The sequence below is a fragment of the Lynx rufus genome, unplaced genomic scaffold (assembly GCF_022079265.1).
Source record: "Lynx rufus isolate CCGP_SWC_20201006 ecotype Redwood Valley unplaced genomic scaffold, mLynRuf1.p SCAF_1, whole genome shotgun sequence".
NCBI classification, from domain to species: Eukaryota; Metazoa; Chordata; class Mammalia; order Carnivora; family Felidae; genus Lynx; species Lynx rufus.
This window is the reverse complement of record NW_025814823.1, coordinates 52254074-52273902: the sequence shown is the minus strand read 5'-3', so window position 1 is coordinate 52273902 and position 19829 is coordinate 52254074. Positions and strand designations below refer to the sequence as shown.

Below are 19829 nucleotides of genomic sequence, written 5' to 3'. Positions count from 1 at the left end.
ACAGTGTGCTTTTAAGATTCCTCCAAGTCTTTGCACAGCCTGATAACTCATTTCTTTTTATGGCTGAATCATACCCTGCTGTACGAGTGCATCACAGTTTAGCCATCTTAGTTGCCCCCCAATTTGGGCAATTGTGAATAAACCTACCCCAAACATCCATGTGGATGCTTTTCTGTGAGCGTGTAAGTTTTCGACTCGTTTGGTTAAATACTTAGAATTGCTCAATCACAGGGTAAGTTTTGTAAGTGTGGTTTCGTAAGAAATGGCCAAACCGTCCCCCAGTGTGGCCGGCCGTGCCGCATTTCTTTCCTGCCAACAATGAATGAGAGGCCCTGTTGCTCCACACCCCCGTTAGCATTCGGTGCTGTTAGGGTTTGGATTTTTGCCAGTCTAAAAGGTATGTAGTGGTATCTCATCGTAGTCGTTTGAACTTAGTTGTTTTAATCTCATAATGACATCTAACATTGAACATTTCTTCATAGCTTATTTGCCATCTGTATAGTTTCTTTGGTGAAGTGACTGTTCAGATCTTTTATCCATTTTTTCAGTTGCATTGGTTGTGTTCTTATTATTGAGTTTTAGCGGCTCTTTGTATATTTTGGATATGAATGCTAATTTTTTAAGTAAGTTGATGCTTTACCTTTGGGGATGCTGGGAGGTCTAGGTGGAACGTGGGTCACCATCGACCGGAATTGTGTTTGCTTCTGTTATTCTCCACACTTTAATTTCTTAGCTTGATGTTATCTAGACATCTCTGCTGTAGTAAATTCAAATACTAAACTCAAACGAGGGCAATCTGTGATTGCACGTTCATGAGGAACATTTTGTTTTTCCTCCTATCCCGCGCTGAGACCAACCCTGATAAATGCCCCTGCCTGCTATTTCCCCATTGCAGTGGATAAGCTTTCTGGTCCTTTCACTAAGGGTACTTCTCTTTAAGGTCTTCAGCTTCGTGCTGGAATTTCTCTCGTCTTGCTTAGGCGCAAGGCCTATTGTCTGAAACCACTAAGCTATTGAAACCCAAACCTCTGAGTGAGGTAAATCAGCAAATTTTACCAGGATAACTGCAGCCTCGTGTTCAACTTGAGTTACCACTTTTGTTTTCAATGCTTTCTTAGCTTTTTGTTTCGGAGGAGTTCTCCAACTTCATCAGGAGGGCAGCTGTGACACGCAAAGGGTAGTTTTGTTATGTTTACCCTTCCTTTCTAGACTTTTTTACTGAGTGTTTTAATTATGTTTAATCTATACACTGCCCAAAACAGGTTATGGAAGGTTACAGCGGCATGCTTTCAACTTATTTTTCACAAAGCAAACAGCCTATCTAAATATCTGCTGGTTGTCTCCAAAAAGGAACTCCAAGAAAGCGTTCCACTCAAGAAAATAGTGCTTTTCTTGTTTATCTCTGTTGAGAGATCTGCAGCTGATTTCTTTGTACCCCTCCAAAATCCTTATACAGGGTGGATATTCAATAGAAGTTGGTTGAGTAAAAATACTCTAAAATTGAACGATGAAATAAATGAAATCTGTGGCTGACCATTGATGCAGCTAAGCCCGATAGACCTTTGCAGTGAGGTTCACTTCTAAGCCAAGAGGTTGGATTTTCACAAGTAATTAAAAATACAACCCTCAAATACAGCTGGGCATTTCTATTTGGGGAAGAGCTTGTGAGGCTTAGGAACAATGTTATATATTAATTCCCTGGGAAGGCTTGGTATACAACTACCATACAGGTGTTTCCTGTTGAGAGTCCAAGTTCCCATACAACAACTCAGAGGACAGCTGAGAACAAAACTTAGCCTACTTAATTGCATTTGCCCAGTGGTGCTGCATAAAAAGTCACTGACCAAAAATAACATGTTTAAGTAATGTTCAAGTTGAGATACAAACCAGCAGCAGTCAGGAAATTCAAAATTAAATCTGATCTCCACCCTTCACTTGCCTCATTGTGCCCAGGCAGCACCAAGGTCAGAAATTAATTGGAGATACTGCAAAATACACAGCCTGCAATATTTCAGCTCGGTGAGGTCACAAGGAAAACTCAGTTAAAGCCTTATTAGAGCAGTTTACAGGAGCACATTACTGTGAATATGAAATTAGAGTCTTGCCTTGATGGATGTGTCACCTACCCAAGGTAATTTGTTGGGAATAATTTGAAAATGTAAGTGAACATAATTAAGCTTCTGTTTTATGGTAGTCTGGTCATTTGTCTCCAGGTGCGCTCATCTCTCTAGATGTGACATTGCAAACGCCTAGAATATAATGAGACCCCTTTTAGTCACTCAGTTTCAATATGTGGACAACTGTGAATTAGAATTGACAGTAAAGCTGGAATTAATATTTTTATCCACATTTTTTCTTCTGTGGAACCATACATTTAGGATAAAATCTCAAGGGATATATCACCATGAAAATCAGTTGCGTATAGCAGGATATAATACAGGGAAACCCTTGCCAATCCTCCCCAAAATGAAAGAGGCCAAACTCAGCTGGCATTATAAATGCCCACCTCATTGCTAAACTAGATTAGATTATTAGACTGCCCCTTAGATATATTTGTATTTTCTTTTTAGCTATCTTTTGAATTCCAGGCCAAACTCATTAATTTCCTTCAATTTTAGTAGACACTGTTGCTTCGTGCTAATTAAACTATTTTCTTTGAATAAAGAAAGCAACCTATCTCTTTTCAAGAAAGATTAAGAAAGAGAGTAAAGGAAAATAGCTGTAGAAAATCCCAGACAGCACCAGGAATGTGATTTGTTTTCATTTATCGCGTAATCATCTACAGTATGCCAATCAAAGGATATAATTTACTTTATACTTAAGATTCTAATCCTACTTACCAAGATCAACACTGAAGATAATATATCACTAATCCAGAATAGCTACTATTTTCTGAGGTACAGTTTGCAATTTTTCATTTCATTATAGAATTTAAACTAGAATAAATTATTTTGAATTTAAACTATATTTATTTAATTAGTTATTATATCCGCATTCATCGTTCCAAAAAACATTTACAGAACTTTAAAAAAAGACTTTAATTAATAGTCATATTTATAATATATCTTGCAAAGTGACAGTGAACATTTCTAACAAAGTCACTGCACTCCAATTTGCATCCATTCATGGATGTTGCCACTGCCTATGTTTCTTGGTATGGACGAGAAAATTAAGAGAAAAAAATACAATAATAGTAGATATTATTTTAAAAGTCAGTTACTGGGGCATCGGGGTGGCTCAGTGGACTAAGGGTCAGACTCTTGATTTCGGCTCAGGTCATGATCTCACAGTTTCGTGAGTTCAAGCCCTGCATCGGGCTCTGGGCTGACAGCAAGGAACCTGCTTAGGAGTCTCTCCGTCTCCCTCTTTCTCTGCCCCTCCTCTGCTTGCACTTTCTTTCTCTCTCTCTCGAAATAAATAAATAAACTTAAAAAAATAAAAGTCAGACAGTTACTGAAGGATCTATCATAGCCACTAGCTGAGGAAAGGAACAGGTAAGCCTTGGTGCTGCCGTAGCCTACTGCACCGTCCTGGGGAATCCTGAGACGGCTGGACAAGTCCTGGGGAATTCCGAGGGGGTTAGACAAATTGAAAGCATAGTTCCTGGCTGGGTTTGCCAACAATGTTGCCAAACAAACTGAAATAAACTTGTTGTAAGAGAAGCCAATAATTCAAGAAATGAAGGCTTGGAAAAGAGAAAGGGAGAAATTTATTTGGGGTGCCAGCAGCTGGGGGAGGTAGGAGGCTCAAGACTTAAGAACTGATCTCACCACCCACAAGATGGACACCTAGAGTTTTAGAGAAAGGTTTGGTGGGGGGGAGGGGTATGTGCAAAAGGGCAGGTAGAGAGGGCGTGATCATGAGTGGGGGTTGGTATGTGTTCAGTGGTGACCAAGGGCAGGGAATGGGATGTGTGGGGTGTGGTCTTCTAGGCATTCCGTCGCTATCAGGGCTTTTCTGGTCTGGCAGATGGAATGTTCAAGTCATTGCAAAATGTCTTCATCAATGCCTCAAGAAAGTGCGATAAGAAACAATGGGTTTTAGTTACAGCTTGAGTTAAGTGGATCTTGTCTATTACTGGTTTTAACTGTTGCCGTCTATAGTTGAGTAAGAGGGCTTGTTGACAATACTATGTAAGGAAATATGTTTTATTACTCTACAAGAGATTTTTAACTATAAATCTAAACTTGTTTTTGGCATCAGATATGTTTACTTATTACATTACACGTGTGGTTTTGACTTCTAGCATCACTGTGTTTATTTTTTTCTCAAGAGATCTGGGAGAAGGGCTCATTATGAGGTCATGTGGTGTTGCTAGGCACATCGGTTCGGTATTCAGACATTCTGGTTCTTCTAGAAACTTTCCAGTTCTCTGACTTTCCTATTCAATTTTTGTCAATTGCCTTCTATGCTTCCAAACAGCAGACAAGCACACAGTGATAAACTCTATTGAAATGGTTAGTTCCCTCACTACCAGGGGATTACATAAGAACAATTCAGTATTCACCATTTTCAGGCACAAAGGAAGAACAAAAGCCCACCCCAAACGTGACCTGCTGCACAAAATACCTTTTGTTATCAACTTAAGTGCTCTTCTGAATTCTCAAACCAGCCATTGATAGATTTTCTTTTTCCCACATACATAATTTATAAGTCATCTAATTAATTTTTCATAAGTTAAACAACTGTGAATATTAGTTCCTGGCTTTCATAAGTGACAAAAATTAATTCTTTCCCCAGATCCACTTGAGATGCATCCTTTCCTGTCTCCAATACCATACAGAGCAGAGACTTGAATATTTGTAGCCTTAAGTTGAGGAGCAATCTTAAGAGTCCCTGACCAACAAAAGCTTCCACACTGTGAGCAAGTCTTAGCAGAAGATTGCTTAAGGGGAAATCCTATACCACATGATATATCACTGACCTTTCTCCTCTGTCCTTGTTACACAGAGAACTGAACCCCTCCTCTGTCTCCATTTATAAAATATTTGACAATGACTGATAGTTTTATTTTTTCATAGCTGTCATTGCATTAAAATGTAGTTGCTCTTACATGGAACACTGGAGAGCACAGAGTCTAAAAGGAGCAGGGAAAAAATATGCACAAACCCTCATCTGTCAGGAAGCATCAAGATTGGCGACCTGGTATTATGACTGACTTTGAAACTCCTAATATGTAATAAGAATGAGGAACAGTCATACACTACAACAAATAGAATTATTTAAAATGCAAACCTAGGCTGTCCTCCTGGCTTCTGGACTGAAGGGGGAGAGAAAGATGTGGGGCCGCATCAAAAGGTCTTGATGACTTTTCTCTTTACATATTGGTCAGAGACAAGATTGAACCCCTCAGCTTGAGATCAGATGAGAGGCTAGTATGAGAACAGAGCCCAGCCTCAAGAGGTAAGTGGAAACCCACATGGTCTTAAAATATGTGTTTATATGTTCAAGAAGACCCCTATTCTTGCCTTGTCTTTCTAAAACCAAATCGAGTTGACACCCCCTATGTGTCTCTTGAATCTGTTTACTTGTTCCATATCCACAGCCACTACCTGGGTTTGGCCACCATTATTTCTTCCCTAGGTTTCTTCCCCCACTGCCCCATTGTTAACCAGACAGCCCGCCTCCACTGTCCCTACCTTCTTATAGCAGTAATCTTCCTACGCCACAAAATGAACCATGTCACTTTCCTGCTTAAAATCCTTTCTTAGCTCCCCATTGCCCATAGGGTGAACTCTCAAGTTCTTTTTTTTTTTTTTAATTTTTTTTTTTTAACGTTTATTTATTCCTGAGACAGAGAGAGACAGAGCATGAACGGGGGAGGGTCAGAGAGAGAGGGAGACACAGAACCGGAAGCAGGCTCCAGGCTCTGAGCCATCAGCCCAGAGCCTGACGCTGGGCTCGAACTCACAGACCGCGAGATCGTGACCCGGGCTGAAGAAGGACGCTCAACCGACTGAGCCACCCAGGCGCCCCATTGAACTCTCAAGTTCTTAACATGGCTTATCAGGTCCTGTGTGAACTGGATCCTGCTGCTCCCCTCCCCCTGCCCAGCTTTGAGGTTCTACAGGGCCCCTGCAACCACTGCTGTGCTCTGGTCTGGAAAATTCCTTCCTGAACTTTGCACTTGGCCAGCTCTTCGTCAGAACCCAGGCTATGACACAGTTTTTTCTGGGATAATTTCTGACCTCCTCAGTCTGGGTTAGCTGCTCCTGCCGTATGTATTTCCTTATTGTTCTTTTTGCTCTCTATCATAGCGTATGTACATTGTGGTGCATTCAAATTTGCCACCTTAGTTATTATTTGTCTGTTTTACCCACTAGACCTAACTTTTTTGTGGTCAAGGGCCATGTTCACTGTGATAAAGCCAGGGCTTAGAACTGTGTCTGACTATAACAGGTGCTCATTAAATTTGGAAGGGTGAGGGAGAGATGAAGAAGAGAGCCTAGAGAAATCAAAGTCAAATTGTGTTAAGGAGATACCTGTCCTATCAGGGAAGGCTCAAATGAATCAGGAAATAAAACTCAAAGGAAAATCATATAATAGTATACGGTTGTCATTATTGATTCTTATCACTGACACTCTCGGCTAATAAAATATATTTGAATTTATTAGATTATCATATCTCACTTTTTCTGACTCTTAAGCCTCTTTCACAGTATGATCTTGTATATGATCTTGTGAATTCTTTTCAAATTAAAAAAAAATCATTTCATATTTTCATGTGGTAAAGGAGAAAGAAGTGGCCTTTAATAAGAAAACAAAATATTTCATTTTTATAATGTTTACTTATTTTCCAGAGAGAGAGCGTGAGCAGGGAAGGGACAGAAAGAGATGGAGACAGAATCTGAAGCAGGCTCCAGGCTCTGAGCTATCAGCACAGAGCCCAACGTGGGGTCAAACTCATGAGCCACGAGATCATGACCTGAGCTGAACTCTGTTGCTGACCAACTGACCAAGCCACCCATGTGCCCCCAAAATATTTCATTTTAAGTTAGTTTATTATTATAGATTTATTATTGAGCTTATTTGTAACATTTCATAATATTCATTATAATTAAAGAAAATTCCTGATTTTTTCCGTTTAAGTGATGCATGCTTATTGATTTATTTTAAATTAATAGTGTAAAGAGAAACATTACTTGTTAACTACCAATTTCATTTAATTACTTGTTATGTGTGGTTTGGGAGACCAAATATTTACTAAAATACATTGAAAGTTAACTATGTGTTATGACAACAACAACAGATATAAAACTTCTAATGAATTTGGAAATTCTTTACTTAGAGCTAAAAAAATGATCTAGTTAATGCTTACTTTTTTTAATGATGATGTTAAAAACTCCAAATAGTGATTTGAAAATGACAAACTAAAGAGATACTTTTTTCATTTAAAATAAAATGCCAAACTGGATATAATTTTTACTGCATTTTCTCTTTATAACATGGGTTCGAAGTACTAGTAATATCTTGATGTCTAATAGGGTTTTGATCAAACGTATGAAACTTTCAGATTATAAAGATCATTATAAGCAAATTTTGCAGAATTATTACCATTTATGCCACACACGCACTTTTCTTAGCATAACACAATGAAATTTGCTTCACATCCTAATAGTGCATTGTACATGTTCCTGGTCAGAATGGGATCTTCCATGTGGTGATTCAGGGACTTGGGTTGTTTCTATTTTGTGACCCTTCCATTCACTCTAGGACCTAAGAATTCTCTGCCTGTGGCTGGCTGATGAAGAAAAGGAACAAGAAAAGCCACACTATCTACAGGTGAGAACAAGTCAGCTGATCATGCCGGGGTTCAGAGCGGGCTGGGAAATGTAGTCCTTGGCTCAGTAGCTGTCTCTTAATGTCAAGTTTGGAAGAAGCATGAATATTTGGTGGATAATTGATATCTGCTGAAAAGAAAAGAATGGGTGGGGGGAAGCCTAGATACACATAGCTCATTTAATGTGTTGTTAAAGAATGTGACTTTAGGGGCGCCTGGGGGGCTCAGTCGGTTGAGTGTCCAACTTCGGCTCAGGTCATGATCTCATGGCTTGTGAGTTCGAGCCCCGCTCCGGGCTGTGTGCTGACAGCTTAAAGCCTGGAGCCTGCTTCGGATTCTGTCTCTCTCTCTCTCTCTGCCCCTCCCCTGCTGTTTCTTTCTCTCAAATATAAATAAGCATTAAAAATTTTAAAAAGAATGTGACTTTAGGGTGCCTGGGAGGCTCAGTCAGTTAAGCATCCCACTCTTGATTTTGGCTTAAGTCATGATCTCACAGTCGTGAGATCAAGCTCTACATTGGGCTCTGTGCCAGACTCTGTGCTGGGCGTGGACCCTGCTTAAGATTCTCTCCCTTTCCCTCTGCCCCTCTCCCCACGTGCTCTCTTTCTCTCTAGAGAAAAATAATAAAAATAAAAGAACGTGACTTTATTCTATCAGTAGCAAGTTTGTGTCATTTCTTGATAATATGATACTGCTTCCTACAGAAAGGGATTTTGAAAGTACTTCATGTAGACTTCCCACTCAAATGTGTTATATACCGCATTCTAACACACAGAGTGAACCAGTGGGTGAATATGCAATTGCAAAATTTGCTTGTTTTGATACAATCATTTGATAAAAATTTTCCCAAATATTAAATGCATATATTTCTGATCAAAATTTTGCCATTGATTGGACAATCCATAGCTCTGCATTGGTTCTTTTAGAACAAATAAAACCACCCATTCACTGATAGTGTACATGGGAATGTTACCATATCCCTGGTGTTTCACAGTCAATAACTGCCAAGTAAGACCCAGACAAGTATGTCTTCACAGCTCAAATTTGTGTTTGTACATTAAAAAGAGAACATTGAACTATCGTATCAGGAAGGTAGTGTACCTGTTTTCTGCTTACCATAGATTTTGGATACTTTTTTTAATAATGGTTATGGACAAACGTGAGACATTATACATCAGACAACATTCTTCAAGAAAGCAATACCTTCTCAAATCCCTCTCACGCTTAAAATCTCTCTGACTTCCTCTTCTGCCATCAGGAGAAAGCTCTGTGGTTTTGAAGAGCTTGTGTGTTAGGTTCAGACCGCTCAGCAATCTCCCTCGTGTAAGGTCGACAACTTAGTAACCTTAATGACAACTGTGAAATGCATTTCCCCGTGTGACATAACCACAGGTGTAACACCCAACAGTGGAGGTCATGGCGGCCACGGGAGGATTCCACCGCACACAGTAGGGATGGAGTTTCTAACACTTCTCACTGTATGCTTTCTAGTGTTTATTACTTTATGGGCCAACAAGAAACTCCTCCTGAGGTCCAAGTCTCAGGTGTCATGCCACAAGTATCGGCCTGCATTTTGTGGGTTAGTACTACTTATCCCCAAGCAAGCATGAATGAGGGTGTTTCTTCTCTGTGCTATACAGGGAACATACTTCTCTCCATCTTACACTAATGAACATTAAGAGGCTTCTTGGAGACTGCCTGCCGTTCCATTTGTTATTTTGGTTGTAGGAGAACTTTTTTGTTTCCAGCAACAACAGAAGCCATTCTATCACTGCTTACCACATGATCCTGTTTTATTGTTATCGTTATATTGCTGGTATTTAGGTAGCTAGTCTGTTCATCTATTTACATTCTTTTCTTTCCCCATTAAAATGTAAGCTTTATTAGAAGAGGAACTTTTTTTTTTCAATACTGTATCTCCTATGCCTAGAACTGCAACTCAACAAATATTTGAATAAACCAATGAATTAATTTACATAGGGTCTTTTTGTTCCAGTTCTACATTTGTATGACTCTTGCTTTAATGAGTATGTGACTGGGAAGACTGAACACAAAAGAGTTAATCTCTCATGTATGCACGTGACTTTGGGACTTTACCTTTCCAAGCCTCTGTCTATTCTTTTTTTTTTTTCAAATGTTTTTATTTATTTTTGAGACAGAGAGAGACAGAGCGTGAGCAGGGGAGGGGCAGAGAGAGAGGGAGACACAGAATCTGAAGCAGGCTCCAGGCTCTGGGCTGTCAGCACAGACCCCGACGTGGGGCTCAAACTCACAGACTGTGAGATCATGACCTGAGCTGAAGTCGGACGCTTAACCAACTGAGCCACCCAGGCGCCCCTGTCTATTCTTCTGTAAATGAGGATCCTCCTGGCTTGTGAGCACTGAAAGCATTACTATTCCCTATCTTTCTTATGATGGTCCAAGTAACTGGCCCCTTAACTAGTTTGTACATTTCATTCCAACCCACACTTCACACTGTCGCTAGGGTTATCGTAAGAAAAAATACTCTGCTAGGCCCTGTGTGAACTGGCTTCTTTCCCTGTCCCGGCCCTCTCTGTGGGACTCTCACCAATACCTCACTGGCTCTCATGTCCTTCAAGAAACTTCTCTGCCCCCAGCCCATTCTCTCTTCTTTCGGTTCTTTCCTGCTCATCTTTTACATTGCAGAACTTTCTCAAATCAAATGAGAGCCCCTGGTCTCTTAGTGTCCTTCTTTATAGTTAATAGCATGTCTCACATTTCAATTACATGTATGTTTATATTTATTTGGATCGTATACACTTTAGGATTAATATCTGTCTCACCCTCGCTATGAGAGTGAAGACCACATTGTTTTACCTACTATCGTATCTTAGTAACTATCACAATATCAGGTACATTCAAGGTCAATACATATTTATAGAATAAAGGAACAAGTGATCTCCTGGCACACAGAAAGCCCTCAATAAGGGAAACTTTAATTATAATGACAGAAATGGTGGTAGTTCTTTTAACATTGACCAGAAGGGTCAAGTGAAGGAGGCCATACAGTCAGATCTCTAAATGGTCTAGTGTCTCAAATCCTTCTCCTGCAAGCAGAGAACTAAACTTGGGGCTTCCCAATACACCTGCTGTGAGCCCTCCTACTAACACTCCTAGTCCAACAGTCTGATTTTCAAAATTCTTCTCTCTGACACTGCCATGGCCGTCTACCTCCTCCTGCCTATGTTTCTTACAGCTCTCACTTCCTGTTGGCTTTCTCAGGATACCACATCCTGATTTCTATGTTTTCACCTCGGTCTGGTAATCTTAAAATGGCTTTTCTCTGATGACATCCTGGCTTTCTAGGGTTTAAAATCTTGCCCTAGACTCTCACTAAAGACGTGCACTATAGCTCCCCAGCATGAATACTATAATGAAATGGAATAATAGCAACGAAACACAATATTCTTCTTTTGTAAAACAGAGCAGTAGGAATGCTGCCTGGTGTCTAACAGATTTGATAGAACTCGTGATATCACACCGACATATTTCATAAAAGCACTTTATTCATACTTCTCTTTTTCTACACTAACAAAAAAATTTCTTGGATTATTCGCCTGTACACACACACTATATTTGTGTTTAAACTTTTTTGTTCCCCATCCACTTTATACTGGCTCTTACTAAATATTATCTTTTTTAGATTGGACAATTTTCCCAAGGTCATCTTGTATTTTATTCCTGGTTTCTGGAACTTTAAAATTGTCACTAGTTTAGTAAAATCTGCAAATTTGATGAGCAAATTCTCAATTCCATTTTCTAGTAGATTTATTCATTGAAATTGCCATGCATCAGATCAGTATGTCTACCTAAAATTTAGAGAAGATCAATTATGTTAAATATTTCAGATATTTGAAAACAGGTTTGAAGAATATTCTGACAATAGTAAAATATTCTGTCTCTAGAAATATATCTGAATTTGCATCCCATCAGATTTCAATCTAGACTTGACAAAATGTAAGAAATGTTATTTAAGGAATATATACGGAATATTATAATATATAAGCAATATTATTCTATCACAGGATTAGGTTAACTGACATATGATGTGGGTTTTTTTTTCTTTTTCTTCTTTTTTTTAACTCTGTGATTTTATGAGCCTTTACTGGATCTGCAGGATTTTCAGTCTGTGATTTAAATTCATTTGTTTGCCTCCACGTAATTCTATTTAACACCCAACAGTTTCCATCCTAATGTAGCATACTGCCTTAACGTTCTTTTAAAATACCATTTTAAAATCTTAAATGTATAAAGGAAAATAGATGTATATTTTTAATGCTGGCTTAGGTACATGTTCCACTTGAAGTTTATATGGCAAGTACAAGAAGATAACTTCCGTCACTTCAGAAAGACCGTCGTATCTTTGATAAGGAAACAAGGAGCCAAACTGCATGCTGGGATGTTGTGTCTTGAAAACAGTCCGTGTTTTCATCCAGAGTCATCTGAAGAGACACACAGCCAGCTGCAGACCCGTCCCAAGGCTGAGAAGAGCCTTCCAGAGAACCCTAATAAGGCTGCTGCCCACAGTCCAGGGGGTAATGGCTGACCTCTGACCCCGCCTGACAGCCAGCACTCTTGTCATCCTGCTGGGCCACAAGTCAAATTAGGCTAAAATTACTCTGCAGACAACAGGCTGCAATTATACATTCAAGCCCCAGAGTCTGGAAGGAGGGAGACGACCGTGGCTGGAAGGGGATGAGGAGAAGTCAAAAAGTCACCAGACAAACCGCTTTTTGATACTTTGCTCCAGGAAAGCATAGCTATAATGTGTGCTCCCTGAAGAAGAGAATCAAACCACCCTGAAGAGCGACAGTTGTCTTATTCAAAATACCACGAAGATATTACTTTCGTGGACTTTAGTAGATGGATACACAGGTTATATGACTATCTAACAAACAAACAATAAATGAATAAGTGATGATAATAAGGGATGAGATTAGGATTCGGAGAGGTATGACAGACCGTCATAATTTTCAGTATGGTTTAGTAGATCAACTTCTTTGTTTTTGCTACTTAGTTTGTATAGAGTCTAGGAACTGTTCATGAGAGCAAGTCACAGTTATTTTGAACAAATATCTCTAAAGCTCTAGTTTTAAGTATGCAAAATATTTTCCCCCAGCAAACTGAGTAGGCTGAACATCACAGAAATACCAATAAGAGTGGGTCTGTCCTGGCTGCCTTTGAGATTGCCTGCAAAATTATTGGCACCCCCTACCCTCTCTATCCAAAGTTAGAGATTTACTACATAATTTAGAGTTTTCTCAGTGATGAGATAATTTGTATTTGTTTACCAAATTTCTGACATTTGCTTGTACTGCATCTGTTTCAATGCCTTTAGGGGTAAACACCCACTTCCTCATGGGGCAGTTCGTGTCATCGTGGAACACACTATTAATATCTTCCGCATGTTAAAACGAAAGCTTTGCTTTAGTTATCATATATTGGCCCAAACTCTATACTTTGCATACCATTCTCTGGCTGCATTCCACTTGGAAAATCTTTTAATATTTAAAGATATTCTATAATGCTACTGTCCCCACCTTAACACTCTCTGTTTATTTTCTCTATGACATGATTTCATCCCCTTTAGCAATCTCACATGAACACATATGCATATGCTTTATGGCGCCTAGAACATACAACAAAATTTCAGGGGTGTTCTGATCAATGGGAAATAGTCTGGCACTGCCCCCTTAATTGTTTTGCTGATACTCTGTCAATACTTTTGTGATCATAGAGGTTCTCTGAGCTCCCACATCAAAGTGTCACCTGTCTTGGAACTTACTCTAAACCAAAACCTCAAAGCCTTTTTTACACATGTTCCAATGTATGTTTTTTTTATACTACCAACAGCAACTAACTTTCACCAGTGACAGTTGACCCTTGAACAACACAGGTTTGAACTGCATGGGTCCACTTGCATGCAGATGTTTTTCAATAAATGCAATACAAGTAAACGTACTTTCTCATCCTTATGAGAACTTTCTTATGAGAAAGTAAATGTACTTTCTCATCCTTATGATTTTCTTTTTTTTTTTTTAAGTTTATTTATTTTGAGAGACAGAGAAAGAGAGCACACATACATGCAAGCAGGGGAGGGGCAGAGAGAAAGGGAGAGAGAGAGAATCCCAAGCAGGCTCCGTACCATCAGTGCAGAGCCTGACGCGGGGCTCGAACACACAAACCATGAGATCACTACCTGAACTGAAACCAAGAGTCAGAAGCTTAGCCAACTGAGCCATCCAGGCTCCCCTCATCCTTACAATTTTCTTAATAACATTTTCTTTTTTCTGGTTTACTTATTATAAGAATACAGTATATAATTATACATACAATATACAAAATGTGTGTTAAATGTTCATGTTATTGGTAAGGCTTCTGGTCGACAGCAGGCTATTAGTAGTTAAGTTTTGAGAGAGTCAAAAGTTATGCATGGATTTTCAGCTGTGCAGGTGGGAGTCAGTGCCCCTAACCCCTATGCTGTTCAAGGGTTAACTGTAATGAATTCTGACACTATCTACCTGGAGATATTATAAGATCCTACAGATTAATGGCTCAGTTCCAGAAGACTGCCCCCACTTTAGACATCAATAGAAAGTCCAGGATGTCACCTGTCTGACTAACCGCCTATAAATCAGAGGTTCCCACAGGCCCCTAACTGGGTTGGATTAATTTGCCATAGTGACTCATGGAACTCAAAGAAATACTTTACTTACTAGGTTTCCAGTTTACTATGAACTCCAGAACAGCCAAATGGAAGAGATGTATCGGGCAAGGTACGTGGGTATAACCTGAGCTTCATGCCCTCTCAGCATGCCACTCTCCCCAAATCTCCACATGTCCACCAATCTGGAAGCTCTCCAAATCCTGTCCTTTTTAGGAAGGTTTCATTTCGTAGAAATAATTGATTCAATCATTGGCCATTGTCAATTGATTCAACCTCCAACCCCTTTCTCCTCCCTGGAGGTCAGGGGGACAGGATTGAAAGTTGTGACCTTCTAATCATTTGGCTGGTTCTCCAGGCAACAGCCAGTATCTTTAGGTAACCTAGGAGCTTTAAAAAAAAAAAAAAAAAAAGCCTCATTAACATAATAAAAGATACCTTGATGGCTCTTACCACTTTAGAAATTCCAAAAGTTTTAGAAGGGTTTTAGGAGCCCTGTACCAGGGACAAAAACCAAATATATATTTTCATTTTAAACCACAGTATCTCCCATGCTAAGCCACACACATTGCTTCACTCAACACTGCTTCACTCAGATGTTCTTGCCTTGCTTTCTTGGATCCAAGGGCCAGTTCTTACATTTATCTTCATTAAATTTCATCATGTTCACTTCAACCTAATAATATCAATTTTCAATATCATTCCAGATTCTGATTCTGTCATTCAAATTATAAATGCCCAGTAAGATATTATGAACAGAATAAATTAAGCAAAACTACCAGCAATACAAATAAATGATTCATTATTTCATGTCAATAGGTTAAAAATTATATGACATTACAGTTCCATCATTTGGGCATGCCCTTCATATTTCATTCAAGGAGGATAATTCATCTGAACTAAATAGAGCCAAGGTCAACACTAGACTCTTCCACTAAGATTATATTAATCTAGTGGTATGGAGTATGGTCTAGGAGTCAAACAACTTGTGTATATATATTGGTATCTCCTTTTGTTGAGTGATTTGGGGAAAGTTAATTTCCTTTCTAACCTGCAGTTTTCTCATCTATATATTTGAGTATCTCTGTCATAGGTTACATTAAATATTACATTAAATATTAAGTGAGATAACACGTATGGTTAGTATAAGAACTCATGCATAGTAAGTGCTCAATAAATGATAGCTACTAGCTCATTATGAGTTGAACAACATTTTTTTTAGTTGAACAGCTTTTAAACAAAATCATTCAACTATTTTCAAATGTATTTGTTTTAAATCTAGTCCACGTTTTTCAATCTCTTTCACTAAAATTTTACAAGAAAACGTATCAACTGGTTTGCTAATGCCTCTACGCACTTGTCATATATATATTGCTATATATTCCTGATTATTCAATTGGGTAATCCCATGAAAAAGGGACATAAGTTTAGTTTGTTATGACTTCTTCCTAATGTCTTAGGGAATCCATATGATATCCCAGTAATTATTCCTTAAATATTCGTAGTACTTTAACTCTCCGTTCCAGATTTTGCCTGGGATGAATGCCAAATTTATATCTTTGTAATAAGTATCCTTACAAGAGGTTAAAATTGGGTCAATCTTTTTTTCTAAATATTTATTTTCACTTCAGTTCTTCAACAAAAATTCTTGAATCTTATTTTTAATGACAGGAAGCAGTACAGAAAGAGTACATGTAGAATTTTCTAATCACCTATTTTTCAGCTTCCTCTCACAAAATTCTTTTTCAACCTGATTTTTTCTTCTAGAAACCAGAGTAAGTGTCCAACTTGGACAAACATGCCAACTCGCAGAATTAATTCACAGATGGATTTCAGGACAATGAATTCAGCTCTAATGGAACAAATTCTAAAACTCAAGGATATTTATTGTTATACATCAAGGTAAACATAGAAATATGTTTATTTCTAAATAAATATATTTAGAAATATATATAAATATATATATTTATATATATTATATTATATATATTTATATATATATTTATATATATTATATTATATATATTTATATATATATTTAGATTATAGATTATATAGATATATATAGATTATATAGATATATATATTTAGATTAGATATATAGATTATATAGATATATATATTTAGATTAGATAAATATATATATACTTATATATATATATATTTAGATGACTAGTATCTAGTCATATCCAATAAGTCATCTCCAATAGGCCTCAAAAAAATCTGAGGAAATATTATTGCCATATACTGGGGAAGACACTGACTCAGAAGATCTGAACTTAGCCACTAACTTTCAATTGACTTTAGTACTATTTCACTAGCCTTGTATGGCTCATATATGAAATAAAGTGAAATGTTTGGATAAGATCGAATTGAAACAAATATTAATATTAATGACAAAATTATTAATTATTATGAAATTACTAAAGTCTCTTCAAGCAACAAATTTTTTTTGGTTTGATTTTGTAACTTTCATGGAAAGATGACTCAGAGCTCATTAAGGACAAGTTAACACACATCTTTCGTCTTATACAACATTGATATACCAGTGTTAATGCATCCCTTCCTGACTACTTAGCAAAACAGATGAATATGTAAGATAGATGATGACAATAACTGTTTGAAAGCAGAGAAAAAAGTGAGAAATATTGATTTCTTAGTTGTGAAACATCTCTACATTATTCTCCATTACTTTTCTCTAGCAAGTCTACATTTTTAGGAGGTAAAATTCAACACTCTTCCCTCCCCACCGACCTTCTCTTCCCAAGGGCCGGTATTTCCACCTCTAGTTGCAGAAAACAGTATAGCATGATTCAATGAAGATGTGAATCAATGTAAAAATGGATGAATTATAAAGACCACAATTTATTCAACCAAAAAGAAAAAGGGGAGTCGTTTTGCAGAACCTTCAATTCTGGTTGTTACTGACTGAATTCTCTACAGAAGACAATGACCTCTCACTCTGGGAGAAAGAGAATCTTATCTACCCAGTTCATTTGATCTACAACAAACTTCAATTGAGGTATCTTTGAAAATCTGCAAGGGGAGGAAAGGCCATGCACACTACAATAGCCTATGGGGCTCTTTGTTTTTCAGAACCCTTATAAATGCCTTTGGGTTAGATATTATGCGAGAACACAAACTCTCCCTCATGTGTAATTTAATGGCATCAACACTCTAGAGCTGTACAGTCATTCTGGAAGTTCCTAGAATTCAATCACCTATGAAAATGCAGAAATAAAAAGCAAGAATGAAACACAGAAAGAACAATCAATAACCAGATTTTCTTAAGCATTAAAGGTTGTTGCAGTGGGAAAAGGGTAGTCTCTTCAATACATGGTATTGGGAAAACTGGACAACTACATGCAAAAGAATAAAACTGGACCACTTTCCAATACCATGCACAAAAATAAACTCACAATGGATTAATGACCTCAATGTGAGACCTGAAACCATAAAAACCTAGAAGAGAGAACAGGCAATAATTTCTCTGACAGTGGCTGAAGTGACATGTTTCTAAATATGTCTCCTGTGGCAAAAGAAACAAAACCAAAACTAAGCTATTGGGATACACCAAAATGAAAAGCTTCTTTCCAGCAAAGGAAAACAATCAATACAACTAAAAGACAACCTTCTGGATGGGAGAGGATATTTGCAAATTACATATCCAATAAAGGGTTAGTATCTAAAATATATAAAGAACTGATTGGGGCGCCTGGGTGGTTCAGTTGGTTGAGCGTCCGACTTCGGCTCAAGTCATGATCTCACAGCTCGTGAGTTCGAACCCCGCATCAGGCTGTGTGCTGACAGCTCAAAGCCTGGAGCCTGCTTCAGATTCTGTGTCTCCCTCTCTCTCTCTGCCCCTCCCCCACTCGTGCTCTGTCTCTCTCTCTCTCTCTCAAAAATAAATAAACATTAAAAAATTAATAAAAAAAGAACTGATACAACTCAACACCAAAAAAACAAATAATCCAATTGAAAATGGGCAGAAAACATGAAAGACATTTCTCCAAAGAAGCCATATGAATAGCCAACAGACACATGAAAAGATACTCAACATCACAAGTTATCATCGAAATGCAAATCAAAACCACAATGAGATACCACCTCACACCTGTCAGAATGGCTAAAATCAAAAACACAAGAAACAACAAGTGTCCGTGAGGATGTGGAGAAAAAGGAACCCTTGTGCACTGTTGGTAGGAACACTAACTGGAGCAGCTACTGTGGAAAATAGTATGGAGAGTCCTCAAAAAATGAGAAAATAGAATTGCCATATGATCCAATAATTCCACTACTGGATATTTACCCAAAGAATATGAAAACACTAATTCAAAAAGATATATGCCCTCCTATGTTTTTTTTTTTTTAATGTTTTATTTATTTTTGAGACAGAGAGAGACAGAGCATGAGTGGGGGAGGAGCAGAGAGAGAAGGAAACACAGAATCTGAAGCAGGCTCCAGGCTCTGAGCTGTCAGCACAGAGCCCGACGCGAGGCTTGAACTCACAAACCTCAAGATCATGACCTGAGCCGAAGTTGGACGCTTAACTGACTGAGCCACCCAGGCGCCCCAGCCCTCCTATGTTTATTGCAGCATTGCTTACAATAGCCAAATTATGCAAATAGCTATGTATATATATACACACACAACATACACATACACACAGTAGAATGTTATTTGGCCATTAAAAAAGAATGAAATCTTGGGGGGCCTGGGTGGCTCAGTTAAGTTTCCGACTTTGGCTCAGGTCATGATCTCATGGCTTGTGAGTTCAAGCCCCGCGTCGGGCTCTGTGCTGACAGCTCAGGGCCTGGAGCCTGCTTCAGATTCTGTGTCCCTCTCTTTCTGCCCCTCCCCCACTCATGCTCTGTCTCTCTCTGTCTCTCTGTCTCTCTCTCTCTCAAAAATAAACATTAAATTTTTTTTTAAATAATAAAAAAAGAATGAAATCTTGCCATTTGCAACAATACGGATGGATCTAGACAGTATAATGCTAAGTGAAATAAGTCAGAGAAAGACAAATTCCATATGATTTCACTCACATGTAGAATTTAAGAAACAAAACAAAGAAAAAAAAAAGACAATCCAAGAAATAGTCTCTTAACCTTAGATGACAAACTGATGATTACCAGAGGGAAGGTGGGTGGGGAGACAGCTGAAATAGGTGAAGCGGGTTAAGAGAACACTTATCATGATGAGCACTGAGTAATGTGCAGAATGTCTGAATCACTATATTGTACACCTGAAACTAATGTAACACTGTATGTTAACTGTGTTAAACTGGAATTAAAAAAGGAATTGTTTGGCTGCCATTTGGCTGATGCCCTAGACAAAGTTCAAGCCACTACTTAATAACTGTCA

The 19829-nt window shown here is 38.3% G+C and overlaps 1 long non-coding RNA gene across 2 annotated transcripts; it reads left to right on the top strand.

The window, feature by feature from the left end:
• The first annotated feature begins 310 nt into the window (after window positions 1-310).
• LOC124513152 (uncharacterized) lies at window positions 311-9978 on the top strand. 2 transcript variants are annotated; one of them, XR_006962307.1, is made up of 3 exons: window positions 311-397; window positions 5333-5403; window positions 9940-9978. It is a non-coding gene; the product is annotated as an uncharacterized LOC124513152 (long non-coding RNA). The 2 variants fall into 2 exon arrangements; XR_006962308.1 differs by lacking the exon at window positions 9940-9978 and adding an exon at window positions 6801-6840.
• Window positions 9979-19829: the final 9851 nt, after the last annotated feature.